Genomic DNA, 14,986 nt, shown 5'->3' with positions numbered 1-14,986 from the left:
GTTATAACAAAGCGAGAACTGAAGGTGCTAATGATCTGAACTGATGCTGATTTCCCTGAGCCATATGTGAGAGCAGCAATGCAGGTTCATTAATCTGCTGCAGTAGCTATGAAAGCTCCTTTTAATTATTTAACCCATTCACCCAATGAGATCTTAGAATTATTAAACTTTTTCCCAGATACCTTCTGAGAATATTTTTTCCAGACCAAGTTTTCCCTTCTGTGCAATTGGCATTTCTCACACATACAGGCATCTTCCCTAATCTCTCCATCCACTAGTACATTTCCCTTTCTTCTAGAACCTCTTGCAAATCACATGTCCCCCATAAATATCAAGTGCAGCCTCGTCAAGGCTGCGCACAGATGTCTCTTAATGCCCTAACTGATATCTACCCTGGCTTTAAATTCTCCTCGATATATGGGGATATCCCTTAATTTTCTAAAGTTATCTATGCTGTGATACAAACTAGGTTTAATGAAACAGAATGATACCACACGTTTGAGCTATCTGTTCATTTTTCTTTTAGAATTACACTTTTAAAAGCTATTTTTATCAGTTTTGGAATATCCCCAGCTCTGTTTCTCCTCCATTTGCACTTTTCCCTCCTGTAAACATACCATGTCAAGGAAAGGATATACAAATCTTAGGGCTATGGAAGTGGAGGACCAGGGCTATAATCTCAAGTCTTTATGAAAATCCACCAGTCACACACGGTCCTTTTTAATCACTCCTTCCTCTCACCAATCATGTGAAACATTCAAAAGAAAATAAGAACATAAGACCAGTCATACTGGGTCAGACCAAAGGTCCATCAAGCTCAGTATCCTGTCCTCTGACAGTGGCCAATGGTAGGTGCCCCAAAGGAAATGAACAGACAGGTTATCATCAAGTGATCCATGCCCTGTAACCCAATCCCAGCTTCTGGCAAACAGAGGCTAGGAACACCATTCCTGCCCATCCTGGCTAATAGCCATTGATGGACCTACCCTCCCTGAATCTATCTAGCCCCCTTTTGAACCCCATTTTAGTACTGGCCTTCAAAACACACTCTAGCAAGGAGTTCCAGAGGTTGACAGTGCGTTGTGTGAAAAAACACTTTCTTGTGTTTGTTTTAAACCTGCTACCTATTAATTTCATTTGGTGGCCCCTTGTTCTCGTATTACAAGAAGGAGTAAATAACACTTCCTTATTTACTTTCTGTATACCATTCATGATTTTATAGACCTCTATCATATCACCCCCTTATTCGCCTCTTTTCCAAGCTGAAAAGTCCCAGTCTTATTAATCTCTCCTCATATGGAAGCTGTTCTATACCCCTAATCATTTTTGTTGCTCTTTTCTGAACCTTTTCCAATTCCAGTATATCTTTTTTGAAATGGGGCGACCACATCTGCACGCAGTACTCAAGATGTGGGCGCATCATGGATTTATATAGAGGCAATATGATATATATTCAGACTAACAGGTCAATTTCCTTGTCCTTCCGGCTGAACCATGCTCAGACCCCACATCCCATATGCAATAAGCTGATTTCCCAGCCCATAATGCATTGTGGATCTAAGCACCAGACTCCTTTGCATCTGTGTTCACAAGTGGGAAAGACTCATGAAACCAAACCTCTATAAGGAGTGTTAGCTCCAGGATGCTTTCAGTCCCAACCTCTCTAAAGGACTGCACTTCATCATATTGATCTCAGACCCTCTGAATAGCCATACTAGACTTTTGATCTCTGCTTCCTTCTTCAGCGAGCTTGGGTAGCCAGGCCTGAGGCAAGTGGGCTTTGTGAGAAATGGCAGAGGACCCTCCCTCCCCAAGTCACTGAATGGCAGTGGAAATGAGTCATGGCTGCTAGAAGCCACAGAAGCTTCCACTACTTCTGCCTCCTTGCAGTGTAAGAGACAAGGCCCAGTGGATCCATTGGCTCCATTTCTGCTCTTTCACTCATCAACTTCTGGCCTTTTCTCCCTCAAACCATACTGCACAGACTAGACGTGGGGGCTATGCAAGCCCTATGCAGGCTCCAGAAATCCAGACCTGGTATATGCAGTGGTGTTTCATCAGTTGCGTGGTTCTGCTGAGTGTGAAGTGTCCACAGCTGCAGAAGAGGAGGCAGGACTTGTTCCTGTGATTCATTGCTTTGCCCAGTTCCATTTTAAATGAGTCAAGAACTGAAGCTTCCACTGCTTCCCTTAGGAGATTATTTTGCAGTGTAACAGACAGCTAGGACATTTTGCCTAGTATTATCTGGCTTAAATTTTCCTTTGCTCAACTTCATCCCATTAATCCTAGTTATAACAATTCCTTTGTCTCTTTGGATTTTACAACCTCTAAATACTTTTCGATGGTTATTGTAGTCTCCACTTAGTTGTAATGTGTCATTATTTAGTTCTTTCTTCTTGCAAACTGTATGTTGCTATTAAATTGAGTGTAATTGTAAGTTTGCACTTTGAAACTAATAAAATTATATTTAATATAGTTGACTGGGAATTGATTGAAAAATAGAACAACACTCCTAAAGATAGAACAAGAACCTCATGCTTGCCATAAACTACAGGCCTAGTTCTCCTTACATTTACACTGGTCTTACAGTGTAACTCCAGTGACTGTGGAGTTAATTCAGATTTACAGTGGTGTAGGCAAGAGGAGAATAAAACCCTGATCCTTCACACGCTTACACATGTGCTTAAGGTCAAGCAGATGAATAATTCCACTGCATGTTCTTTGGGTGCATGTTCTTTCAAATGTGAATGTATAGCATGGTACCTTGCACTGTTGAGCATGACTACTTCATGGCTATTACACAGATTGTAAATTATAGCTGTTATTAGACAGCAGTGGTAACTGTGTTGATTTTATTTATTTATTTCCTCCTTTCCTTCCAATGTATGCATTTGGTATGGAAAAAATTAACAAGAAAATTACACACACACACACACAAAAATTAGTCCTGCTTGTACATATAGTTCAAATTGGGGGGAAAGGAATTCACAGCTTGAGAACATGGCTTTCTCTGCTGTATGACTGCTTGAGCCATCCCTGTCTTCAAAACATCACCATACATTTTCATCACTTCTGCATGCTTTCCCTGTCCCCGCCCTCCCCCACCCCAGTCTTTTATGGCCAAAGAGATGTGTGTTTGTTGTGCTAGAGAATGACTTCAGCCTTTCAATTAGTTAGTGGCAAAAACTCGACTTCCCTTTTGCCATGGCATGGGTGCTAGTGAAGGTAGAATGTCTTCGGCAATTTCTCTATCTCAGGGCTACCCCCAGAATTTTCCCAGCCAAGGACCCCAGTGGGGTCCTGTCTAGGGTGACCTGATGTCCTGATAAAATTGAGACTGTTCTGATATTTAACCCTTTGTCCTGCATTCCGATCAATGTATGATAGTCCCGATAGTCAGGTAAGAAGGTGAGCGGGAGGAAGGTGCTGACACCGTGGGTGCTCCAGGGCTGGAGCACCCAGGGGAAAAATTGCAGCCAAGCTCCCCACTTCTTGTATCCTCCTCCTCCTAGCCCCCAGCATGCCGCATCCACTCTCCTCCCCACCCAGTGCTTCCCACCACCTAACAGCTGTTTGGTGGTGCTTAGTGCTTTCCAGGAGGGAGGGGGGAGAAGTGGGTATGTGGTGCGATCAGGGGAGGGGGCAGAGAAGAGACAGGACAGGGGCAGGGATTTGGAGGACTTTCACAAACTATGGAAGTTGGTAGGTACAATCCCATGGGAAGCAAGTCTAAGGGGAAAAACAACTGAAGACAGTTGGCAGTTTTTCAAAGAGACATTATTAAGGGCACAAGAGCAAACTCTACATATGCATAGGAAAGGTAGGAAGTATGGCAAGAGACCAGCTTGGCTTAACCAGGAAATCTTCAATGGTCTGAAACTCAAAAAAGTGTCCTACAAAAAGTGGAAATTAGGTCAAATTACAAAGGATGAATATAAACAAATAACACAAGCATGTAGGGATAAAATTAGAAAGATCAAGGCACAAAACAAGAATAAACAAGCTAGGGATATAAAGGGTAACAAGAAAAGATTCTACAAACACATTAGAAGCAAGAGGAAGACCAAGGACAGGATAATCCCATTACTCAATGAGGGGGGAAACCAATTACAGAAAATGCGGAAATGCTAAATGACCTTTTTGTTTCAGTTTTTGCCAAAAAGGTTTGTTGCAATTGAACATCTAAAATAGTGAATGCCAGTGAACATGATGTAGGATCAGAGGCTAAAACAGAGAAAGAACAAGTTAAAAATTACTTAGACAAATTAGATGTCTTCAAATCACCAGGGCCTGATGAAATAATTCCTAGAATACTCAAGGAGCTCACTCAGGAGATATCTGAGCCATTAGTGATTATCTTTGAAAAGTCATGGAAGAAGGGAGAGATTCCGGACAGTTGGAAAATGTCACTATATTTGCTCATCTATAAAGAGGGAAATAAGGACAACCTGGGAAATTACAGACCAGTCAGATTAACTTCAGTACCCAGAAAGATAATGGAGCAAATAATTAAGCAATCAATTTGCAAACACCTAGAATATAATAAGGTGATGAGTAACAACATGGATTTGTCAAGAACAAATTGTGTCAAACCAACCTAATAGCTTTCTTTAATAGTGTAACGTGGTATATCCTGACTTTAGTAAGGTTTTTGATACTGTCTCACATGACCTCATAAACAAACTAGTGAAATAAAATGTCCTCAGTGGAGCTACTATAAGGTGAGTGCATGACTGGTTGGAAAACCATTCCCAGAAAGTAGTTTTAAAAGGGTCACAGTCAAGCTGGAAGGGCACATTGAGTGGGATCCCACAGGGATCTGTCCTGGTTCTGTTCAATATCTTCATCAATGATTTAAATAATGGCATAGAGAGTACACTTATAACATTTATGGACAATACCAAGCTGGAAGGGGTTGCAAGTGCTTTGGAGGATAGGATTAAAATTCAAAATGATCTGGACAAACTGGAGAAACAGCCTGACGTAAATAGGATGAAATTCAATAAGGAAAAATGCAAAGTACTCCGCTTAAGAAGGAACAATCAGTTGCACACATACAAAATGGGAAATGACTACCTAGGAAGGAGTTTTGCAGAAAGGGATCTGAGGGTCATAGTGGATCACAAACTAAATATGAGTCAACAGTGTAACACTATTGCAAAAAAAGCAAACATTATTTTGGGACGTATTAGCAGGAGTAAGCTCAGTGGCGTAGCCAGGTTTTTGGCTTAGGGGGAGCACAAAACATAAAAAAGGCACCCCTCCCCTTGGCTCTCCCTCTGGCCACGCCCCCAGACCGGATCCCCCCAGCTCACCTTCCCTCCTGCGTGCTCCTCTGTCCATGCAGCTGGCCGCGAGGGCTGGCAGGTGCGGCTTTCACATCTGCCTGCCACCCCGTGGCTCCTCCGGCTGTGCGGTGGGCAGCGTGGGCCGGCAGGCGTGGCTTCCGAGCTGGTCTGCCGCCCCATGGCTCCTCCAGCCGTGTGGTGGGCAGTGTGGCCGGCAGGCGCCGCTTCCGCGCCAGGCTGCTGCTGCCGTCCCGCTGTTCCTCTGGCCGTGCTGCTGCCAGGTGCCGCTTCCACGCCTGCCGGCCTAAGCGGAAGCAGCTGCTTTTGCTGAATCCCACCAGCTACGCTACTGTGTAAGCCAGACATGAGAAGTCATTCTTCCGCTCTACTCTGTGCTGTTTAGGCCTCAACTGGAGTGTTGTGTTCAGTTCTGGTTGCCACATTTCAGGAAAGATGTGGACAAATCTTTCAAAGATGTGGCAAAGTCCAGAGAAGAGCAAGAAAAATGATTAAAGGTTTAGAAAACATGACGTATGAGGGAAGATTGAAAAAATTGGTTTTGTTTAGTCTGGAAAAGATAAGACTGAAGGGGGACAGGATAACAGTTTTCAAGTACATAAAAGGTTGTTACAAGGAGAAAAATTGTTTTCCTTAGCCTATGAGGATAGGACAAGAAGCAATGGGCTTAAATTGCAGCAAGGGTGGTTTAGGTTGGACATTAGGAAAAACTTCCTGTCAGGGTAGTTAAGCACTGGAATAAATTGCCTAGGGAGGTTGTGGAATTTCCATCATTGAAGGTTTTTAAGAGCAGGTTAGACAAACACCTGTCCGGAATGGTCTAGATAGTACTTAGTCCTGCCACGAGTGCAGAGAACTGGGCTAGATGACCTCTCAAGATCCCTGCCAGTTCTACAATTCGATTAGGGATTTCCAAACTCCTCTTTGGAAGACTTCTTTCCATCCCAGTCATTGGATGTCTTCCTCCTTGCTATCACCTTCCTTCCACTCCAGAAGCCTTGTTCTATCTGCAAATTGAAGGTATGCACTAAATCACTGTGTCCTGTGAGTCACTGCTGTGCTCAAGCCTTCTCAAGCCATTGAGCATGGATCCCAAGAATCCTGCCTTCAGCCGCGTGTGGCTGTATATGTCCTTTTTGTTACATTTTATTTAATCAAATGCTTTGGATAAATAATTATTTTCTTTGGTCACTATTTATTACTATTTCACTTCCTTGAAATGAGAACTCACTAGAAGCACTTAGATAAGGGAAAAGTTCTCTAGTTTTATTGGAGCTGCCCCAGCCAGGCTGTGCGATGTACCTGAGAGCAGCATTTGGCCCAAGGTCTGTAAATAGCTCTGTACTATTGGCTGAAATGCTAGTTTGTAACATGGCACAACAAATGCTCTGCAGTGAACCACAGCTGAGAATCTATTCACTGCAGCATGAGCAGTACACTGCAGGGACTACTATTCCTGTTATATGCTGTGCTGGAAGCATAGGAGTGTTATAAGGTTTTGCTGTGTCAGGACCTCAGCCCTCTACTTTGAAAGGACCTAAAAATAAGTGCATTTCATCAGTACCAGCTCTTCAGACCGAAAGAGGCAGAAGCTAATTTGATATTTTTTTCTATTCTACTGAGACTTTCCAAAGCCATTATCCTTCTTGGGTTTTTTCTTTAGTTGTTGCTGTGTTCTATATTTACAGCATTGCTTTTGTTAGTGTTACAATTTCCTAGTTTCTGTATCCTGTGTCTGAATTTATATGAAATGTCTCTCTGTCCTTTCCAATTTCCTAGGTGAGGGCCTCATCCTGCCCCCTTTGAAGTCAAAGGAAATATTCTTATTTATTTCAGTGGTGCATGATGAAGCCCTTAATATGAATGGTCCTACAAACCCCCTCTCATCCATTCCTGAGCCTTGAAATATGAAATATCACTTCAGTCTCAGGAGGAATTTTGATAACACTGATACTAATAACGTTTGCCAAACTTTTTACATAGGGTGTGTGTGTGTTTATAACCAGTGTCATTCTGAAAAGCCATACACACATAAACTGTAGGACTATGAATAATATGCATCCACCTGCATGACTGTTAGGCCACTCCTAAGCAAGTGTACAGATACGGTCGTTCTTCATATCTGTCCTCCTAAATGTAGGGTTAATGTGCTCCAGGTTCCCGGATCAATGTTGGTGAAACTACAAGAACCATTTCATTGACTCCTGTCTTTGAGATGTTGAATCTGGGAATCTTTCAATCTCCGTCACAGTTCTGGTAATATTTGCAGTAGATCCATGCAGACATAACACTTCAGTTCATTTTATAACTTTTTATTGGCAGAACATATTAAGCAAAAGTGGCCAAAGTGTAAAAAGAAACACAATGTTTGGGTCTTGGCTGGAGGTGGATTCAATATATGAAGCATCTACCTAGGACAGAACTTCCCAGTTTGTGGGAGTTAACACACACATAACTTGTTTACGGTGACCAAGCTTTGTTGTAAATATTAACACAGAAGACTCATATTCCTGGTGATTGCATGAGATGCTCTCAGCTCACTCTTATTCATTCTTTCTGTCTTTAGTAATGATTTTAAGAAAGGCCCCATTATTGGAGATGTGCATTTCCTATTGCCCCAGGGTCTCCTTAGCAAACCTCAAAGACCAATCCTTCCAGTTTTCACTGCAGTGGGGCCCCTCTCCTCTCCTGGTTCCCAAAAACAGCTTTAAGAATGGCTAGTGATTCTGGATGTCCAACTTGAGACTCTTTAAAAGGTGAGGGTGGTTGCTCAGCTTTCTCTGAAAATCAGGCCCCTTCAAGGCATCTCAAGTTGGACACACCCCCTGAATTGTTAGTCACTTTTGGAATTTTTGACCTAAGACCTTTTGATTGATCAATATTATAAGATTATATATGATGAGCTCTGTTCTTTCATGCCTGCATCATCAGACATACCTGCAGAATTCCTCCAAGACTGAGCAGTGCTGTGCTGGTGGAATACATTACAATAGACCTCCATATTAAAAAACAAAATTTAGCAGCAGAACTGAAAAGTGCACGTCTTGTAGCTGTTCTAATTCTAATTTGGCTCAGTCTCAATTCTTCCCAGAGAGTGAAGGCCAAAAGCCATTTTACAGAGAAAGGCAACTAGAACATTAAAACGCAAGAGGACAATTTTACAGCTGTTTGTCGCTTTCTGCAACAACCTTTGTATCATAAACACGGACAGCATGGAGAGCTACAAGAGTAAGTCAACATATTATTACATTCATGTAATTTCTTCCTCAAACCTCTCCATCTCTTCATAAAAATTGCCCTTAGACCCAGAAAACACTTTGTGAACTGATTCTTGAGGCAGCTGTCTTGTTCATATCTCATCTCAAGACAAATTGACAAAAAATGAATGAAATTCAATAGTACAAAGTGCAAACTCATACACCTAGGTAATAAAAATTTCTTCTACAAACTCGAGGGCTCATCAGATGGAAGTAATAGAGCAGAGAGAGACCTGGGTGTGTGGGTTGATCACAAGATGACTACGAGCCACTAATGTGATACGGCTGTGAAAAAGGCAAATGCAATCCTGGGATGTAGTAGAAGATGCATTTCCAGTAGAGATAGAGAAGTACTGTATTAATGACATTGTACAAGGCATTGGTGACACCTCATTTGGAATATTGTGTACAACTCTGGTCATCCATGTTCAAGTAATATTAATTTTAACTCGAACAGGTGCAGAGATGAACTACGAGGATGATCAGGGGAATGGAGGGCCTATCTTATGAGAGGAGATTGGAAGAACTTGTTTTGTTTAGTCTTGCAAAAATAAGTCTGAGAAGGAACATGATTACGCTCTATAAATGCATTAGGGGGATAAATACCAGGAAGGGTGAAGAGCTATTTGAGCTAAAGAACAATATTGGTACAAAAAAAATGGATATAAAACTGTCCATGAACAAATTCAGGCTGGAAATTAGAAGAATGGTTTCTAACCACCAGAAGGGTAAGGTTATAGGATAGCTTCCCAACAAGATTTGTGAGGACAAATAACAATTAATTTTAAGAGAGAACTGGACAGGTGTATGAGTGCAACAGTATGATGCGGTTGTTTGTGGGAGGAGGAGGGGGGCTAAACAGCCCTGCTTTATATCTCATGTTATGGTTTATAGCTTATGTTTCTAAAACTTGAGTTTTAGAGTTTCACCTAGCCACTGGCAGGGGTCAGGATGGGATTTTTTTTCCTTCCAGTGTATAAAGGGAGGTTTGTTTGGTGTTTTTCCCTTCCTTCAAAGGATTAGGAATGGCCACAACTGGAGATGGGCTGCTAGATGGGGTGGGAGAGGGTTCTAAGGTGGCACTGAGGGATCTCTCTCTCTCTCAGATTCTCCTGCCAGCTGTTCTTGCTCACATGCTCATGGTCTAACTGATTGCCATATATGGTGTGGGAAGGTATTTCCCCCAGATCAAATAGGCAGTGACCTTGAGGGTTTTTTGTCTCTCTCTGCAGTGTGTGGATGCAGGTCACTTGCTATGACTCTCTGGGTATATCTCACATAATCATTTCCCTGGCATTGCTGGGGCCTTGAGCCCTGGCACACCTTGGTCCCTCCCTTTCTCCGCCTGTGGCACATAATAGTCTATTTTCCTGTGGGTCTCATGTCATTTGTTAGGTTTAATGTGAGGTTGTTGGTGGCCTGTGATAAATAGAGGGTCAGACTAGATGATCTAGTGGTCTTTTCTGGCCTTTGACTCTATGACACCTATAAGAAATTAACCAATTAGTGATGGCGAGGTTCAGGGGCTGGTTGGTAATAACCACTTGTCTTTTTAGGCTCCAGTCCTGCTAAGACTTTGTGCATATACTTAACTTCACACACTGTGGGTGGGCCCACTGGCTTCAAATGAGAAATAACAATTAAAACTATAAACTTCCCTGTTGAGAGAAGACTGCAGGTTCCACCCAGCTTCTCCTCTTTAGGGAGATGGTCCAGTCTCAACTGGCTGAGGAGCTGCTAGCCCAGGTAACAGATGGTGCTTTCATAAACCTTTTCCTCATATGAACATCTTATGCTCCCAGTTGCTGGGGCTAGTGGCTACAGTGCTGGGCATGTGAACAACACATTCCAAGGATACTCTTCCTCCCACATAAGACATCATTTTCCCTGTCAAGGGACAAAGGTGGAGAAGGGAGAAATGCCTGAACCTTCAAGCATAATCCTGACTTAGGAAAGATGAGTCTGATAAATCAAGATACCATCCTGTGTAACTGCACTGGTGAGTGCATTACAAGTTCCCCTCTGTGTCCGGTCTGCAGGGGATTTGAGGCCTAGCTCCTCAGAGGTTATTTAGGCACCTAACTACTAATGATTTCAATGGGAGTTAGGCACCTATATACCCTTTGAGATTCTGGGCTTCAGTCTATCGCAGCCCCAGCATGAGAGCTTTGGCTCTTTCACTCTAGCTGGAGGATATCATATCTTTAGTTCTGGAGGTCTGTGAATCAATGTGCAGTGTGTTGGCCAATATGGTGGCCATCACACCTGCACCATCTGTCACTTTCAATATTTGTGTGATCATGAGTAAAGCATAGGATGATGGGACTCCTTACTGCCAGAGATTAAACTGAGAGAAATATATAGAGTAAGATGAACCCATTAGTTTTTACTCCTGCAGAAAGTAGGCTGAAACAGTTCTGAAACATTTTTAGCAGAATAATGTATCTGGAGAGCTGCTTATTGCAAGGTATTACTCAAAACCTCTTTTGCTGATACAGAATGAAAAGTAAGTGAGAAGAAAAACCAACAAAGTGGGCTGTCTTTGAGTTGAAGTGGAAAAGATATACAGGAATGGGGCAGAGAGTAAAATAACACCATTTATTTTACAGCCTGTAGAAACAGTTACAGCTAGATAGAGAGAACTAGATAGAAGTGAGTGCTCCTGTTGGAAACCTAGACTTGTGCTGCTCTGTCTTTGGCCATGGTCCAGAAGCATATATGGTGTGGCTAAAATGATACAATGAACATTATTATTTATATAGCACTATAGGTGACACATGTACTATCAGAAGATGAGGTCTATCAGAAGATGAGGTCTTACGCTCTAAGTTAGGCAGGTACAACACACTGTTTAATGGTAAGACGTGAACTAAGGAACAGATAGCTTTCCACAGCTAATCTCTAATTCAGCGCTATCTGAAAGAAGCAAATGTTGAACAGGAACCTGAAGATGGCACGAAGAAAGACCGGCAGAAAACTGTCTAGTGGGAGGAGGCAAAGGAAGGACTGTGGAATGGGGAGAGAGTAGAAAGGATGAGAGGGAAGGGGAAGGAATGAGAGTTGAAATTAGGCAGAGCTGTGCACTACCTTGGTGAAATAGGACCATGAGCTTGACATGGAAGATGTCAGGAAGCACTAAATGGATTCAATGGTTGGAGGAGGTGAGCTGCAGAATTTAAGCAGCAGGATTTTCTATTCCACTGGATGTTTTCTTATGAGACAGTATTTTCAAAGCACCCAGACTGGAAGGGGCAGGAAGAGGAAAAAAGTAGTTGGTGTATATTCACCCAACCCCAACAGAAAGCAGGCTGTGGGGCCTCACCAATGAAAGGACTGCCTGGAAGAGGGTGCAGGAAATGGCTCAGTGGTGCAAGCTGCCTGCAAACCCCCACTCCACAAAGGCTGGGGCCCTAGAACTGAGTGGTGCTGCCCACAAAGTGGATGAGGTCAGCTTGGCATGGGTAGGGTCAAGCTGCTCAGTAGGGGATTTGATTCAGCATGTCTCTTATGGAGATCCAGAAGTTTCCCTGGGTAGGTGCATGAGAGGGCAGTAGTGCTGAAACCCTCTTGCCCACAGCTGCTACCCAGTGCACAGAGAGGTGTTGTATAATGTTTGCCCTCTGCGCTAGGGAAGGTGCATCTAGCCTATTTATTTCAAAATTAGCAGGACAATAGTATCTGCTTAGTAACACTGGGCCAAAATTTGTCTGTGTTGAACTGAGTTAAATGTAATTACTCCTGGGGAGGATTTGGCCCATTAGGCAGTTCTCTGAGAGATTGTGCCACAATTAAGCAGACTTCCTACTTGTGCACAATCTGAGGTACATGAAATGCACCATCCCTGAGAAAGGGCATACTACACGGTCTATAAGGGACAAAAAGAAAACCATCTGTCTTTGACTGGGAGGTGAGGAGGTGCAGGTACAGTAGCCATGCTTCACCTATCCCCTACCCTGTATTGTACTGCAATCTATGGTTACAAACCCCTCAGGTGATTTTTTTGTTGGATGCAATCTCATAAAAACACTTTGAACAAGTCCCGAATATTGTGCACAGCAATCATTTGTCTATTCACGTTGAGTTTCCTTTGTAGGTAAATGGAAGAAGTAGGGCCAGGTTTGTATGTGGCATCGGGGAAATGCTTCGGCATACATTTCATGGATGGACAGTACAAACTGGTAGAACAAAATGCATAGAACTTGTGCAGAGGCTTTGAGATGGCAACACTGACACTCCATGTGGACTGAATTTACTGATTAATTAAACAGGAGCTTTACTTCTAAATTGGCTGCAGCTGGAGGACATAGGACATGTTGAGAAAAGGGAAGCAGTTACCACAGAGGCAGGGCTTGAAACAAGCCAGGATGGAAATGGTAGGCTGACTTGCTCCCTACTGTATTGCTTGCAGGGCATGTGGGAAATTTTTGGTTTGCTCTTTTGGAAGTTCCTCAGCAGGACACAGTGTGACAATCTGCTGGTGCTCCCAGAACTATGGGTTACTGTATTATCCCTCTCAGCCACAGTAAGTGAAAGTTTTACTACTGCTAAGCTGTGTGACAGCTCCCAGATGCACCCGCTAGTCTGCCTTCCCAGCAAACCCTTCAGGACTCTGCTAGTCCAAACCTTTCCTTGAAGGTAACAAAGAGTGAACCTCAACTTCCACATTCCCCAGAAATATCTCCCTGCAGTGTCCAGCCCCCTTGCTAGACATTCACAGCAGTTAAGTTGGTTGCTCTTTTAAAGAGACATGCACTGCAACCTGTTAGCTTAACTGGGGTAAATACCCCTTCCCTTCAGTTAGTTCACTGACGTGGTTTTTAATAACACCAGTTTATTTCATAAAAGGCCATAGGATTACTCCTTATACTTGCCATGACTTAAAGATAGAAAGGGTTGCAAGCATCTGAAGAGCTGGGATTTTTTTACCTATGAAAGCTCATGCCCAAATAAATCTGTTAGTCTTTAAAGTGCCACCAGACTCCTTGTTATTCATAACTACGGCCACACACTTCTGCACAGGACTAATCTGGGATAGAGTGATGCCTGCCTTGTTCAGTTAACTTTCCTGGGGTTTTTCCGCCAGTGCTATTTGCTTTACAAGCCTTTTACTTAAGACCAAATAGGTCCTAAGAGACAGGTGTCGGATAGCAAGCCACTGGTGGGCCATCACCAGCTTAGAGAGGCTTGGGGTTTATTCCAGAGAGTGCAAGTCACAGGGCCTTTAAAGGCCACGGTCTTATGTGGAATCTGATGGCCAAACTCCAAGCCTTGGCCGATGTGTTGATAAGATAGTTCATCTAATAACAGATATAAGGAACACTAGGCAGAAAGAGAGAGACAGAGAGATGTATTTGACTGACAATTATGTAGGAGAAGGGAGTCAGTAGCAGCAGCTAGTGACATAATATATTTATCTTCCTCAAGAACAATGCCTTCTAAAGCCCAGATATTTTTTGCTTCATTTTCTGCTCTTCTTCTCTTTCCTCTCTCTTGGCCTGGAGAACCAGCTCTTGATACTTCATCTGGGAAACTGACTCCTAAAACCTTCCTCCTCACAAAGGAATCCAACTCTATCTGAATAATTTTGAATTGGTAGTAGCAATTTGTAAAATCGCCTCCCATTAGTGAATCATAACTCATTTTGGGGATCTATTGTATTTTCTACAAACTTTCTCTTGCTGGGAACAGACAGGAACTTTGGGAGACAGAGATAGGTAATTTACACCCTTTTCCTCAGTGCTCACAGCTGCCAAAAGAAATACTGCTGCTCCTGGAAAGGAAGTATGGACATATTCAAAATACCCTCATACATTCCTGCTGCAACCCTTGCTCATGATGAAAACCCTTCCAGTCTGGGTTGGTCAAAAGTTTGGCATGTGGAAAGCCTTTAGAGAGAATCTCTTCCTTCCAGGGCCTTTGCCGTTCGCCATTCACAAGTTCAAATCCAACTGGGTTGACGGTCACCATCTGAAGTTGATTTTCTGTTTTACGTCAAATGAATTTGGTGGGTCCCATCCATTTCTTAATGGACAGCTATTCCCAAATCACCAGCACTACCGGCACTAACAGTCAGACTCAGGTGACAGTCTCAGCAGAGAGTCCAAGGAGGGGATAGGTCCTTCATATGGTCCCTCCAGGATTTCCTTGAGGTACATTGACTGTTGCCTATATGGTACCTATTCTATGGATCAATGGAAGGCATTGGTTCCCACTGCTGTCATTCCTAGTACCCATCATCAGAACTAAATTCACTTCTGTTTTCAGGTGTGTTTTGGAAACTGTTTACATCTTTCACCGCATTCATGATCATATTAAAACAGGTATTAATTCTTTGGGTAGAGTGTTGGATCTTTCATTCATTCATTCATTCATTTGTTTTCCATTCGATCGGACATGGTGGTATAGCATCCTTCTAATGTAGTA

This window comes from Gopherus flavomarginatus, chromosome 2 (assembly GCF_025201925.1).
Source record: "Gopherus flavomarginatus isolate rGopFla2 chromosome 2, rGopFla2.mat.asm, whole genome shotgun sequence".
In the NCBI taxonomy this organism is placed as follows: Eukaryota; Metazoa; Chordata; order Testudines; family Testudinidae; genus Gopherus; species Gopherus flavomarginatus.
This window is presented reverse-complemented; position numbering follows the sequence as displayed.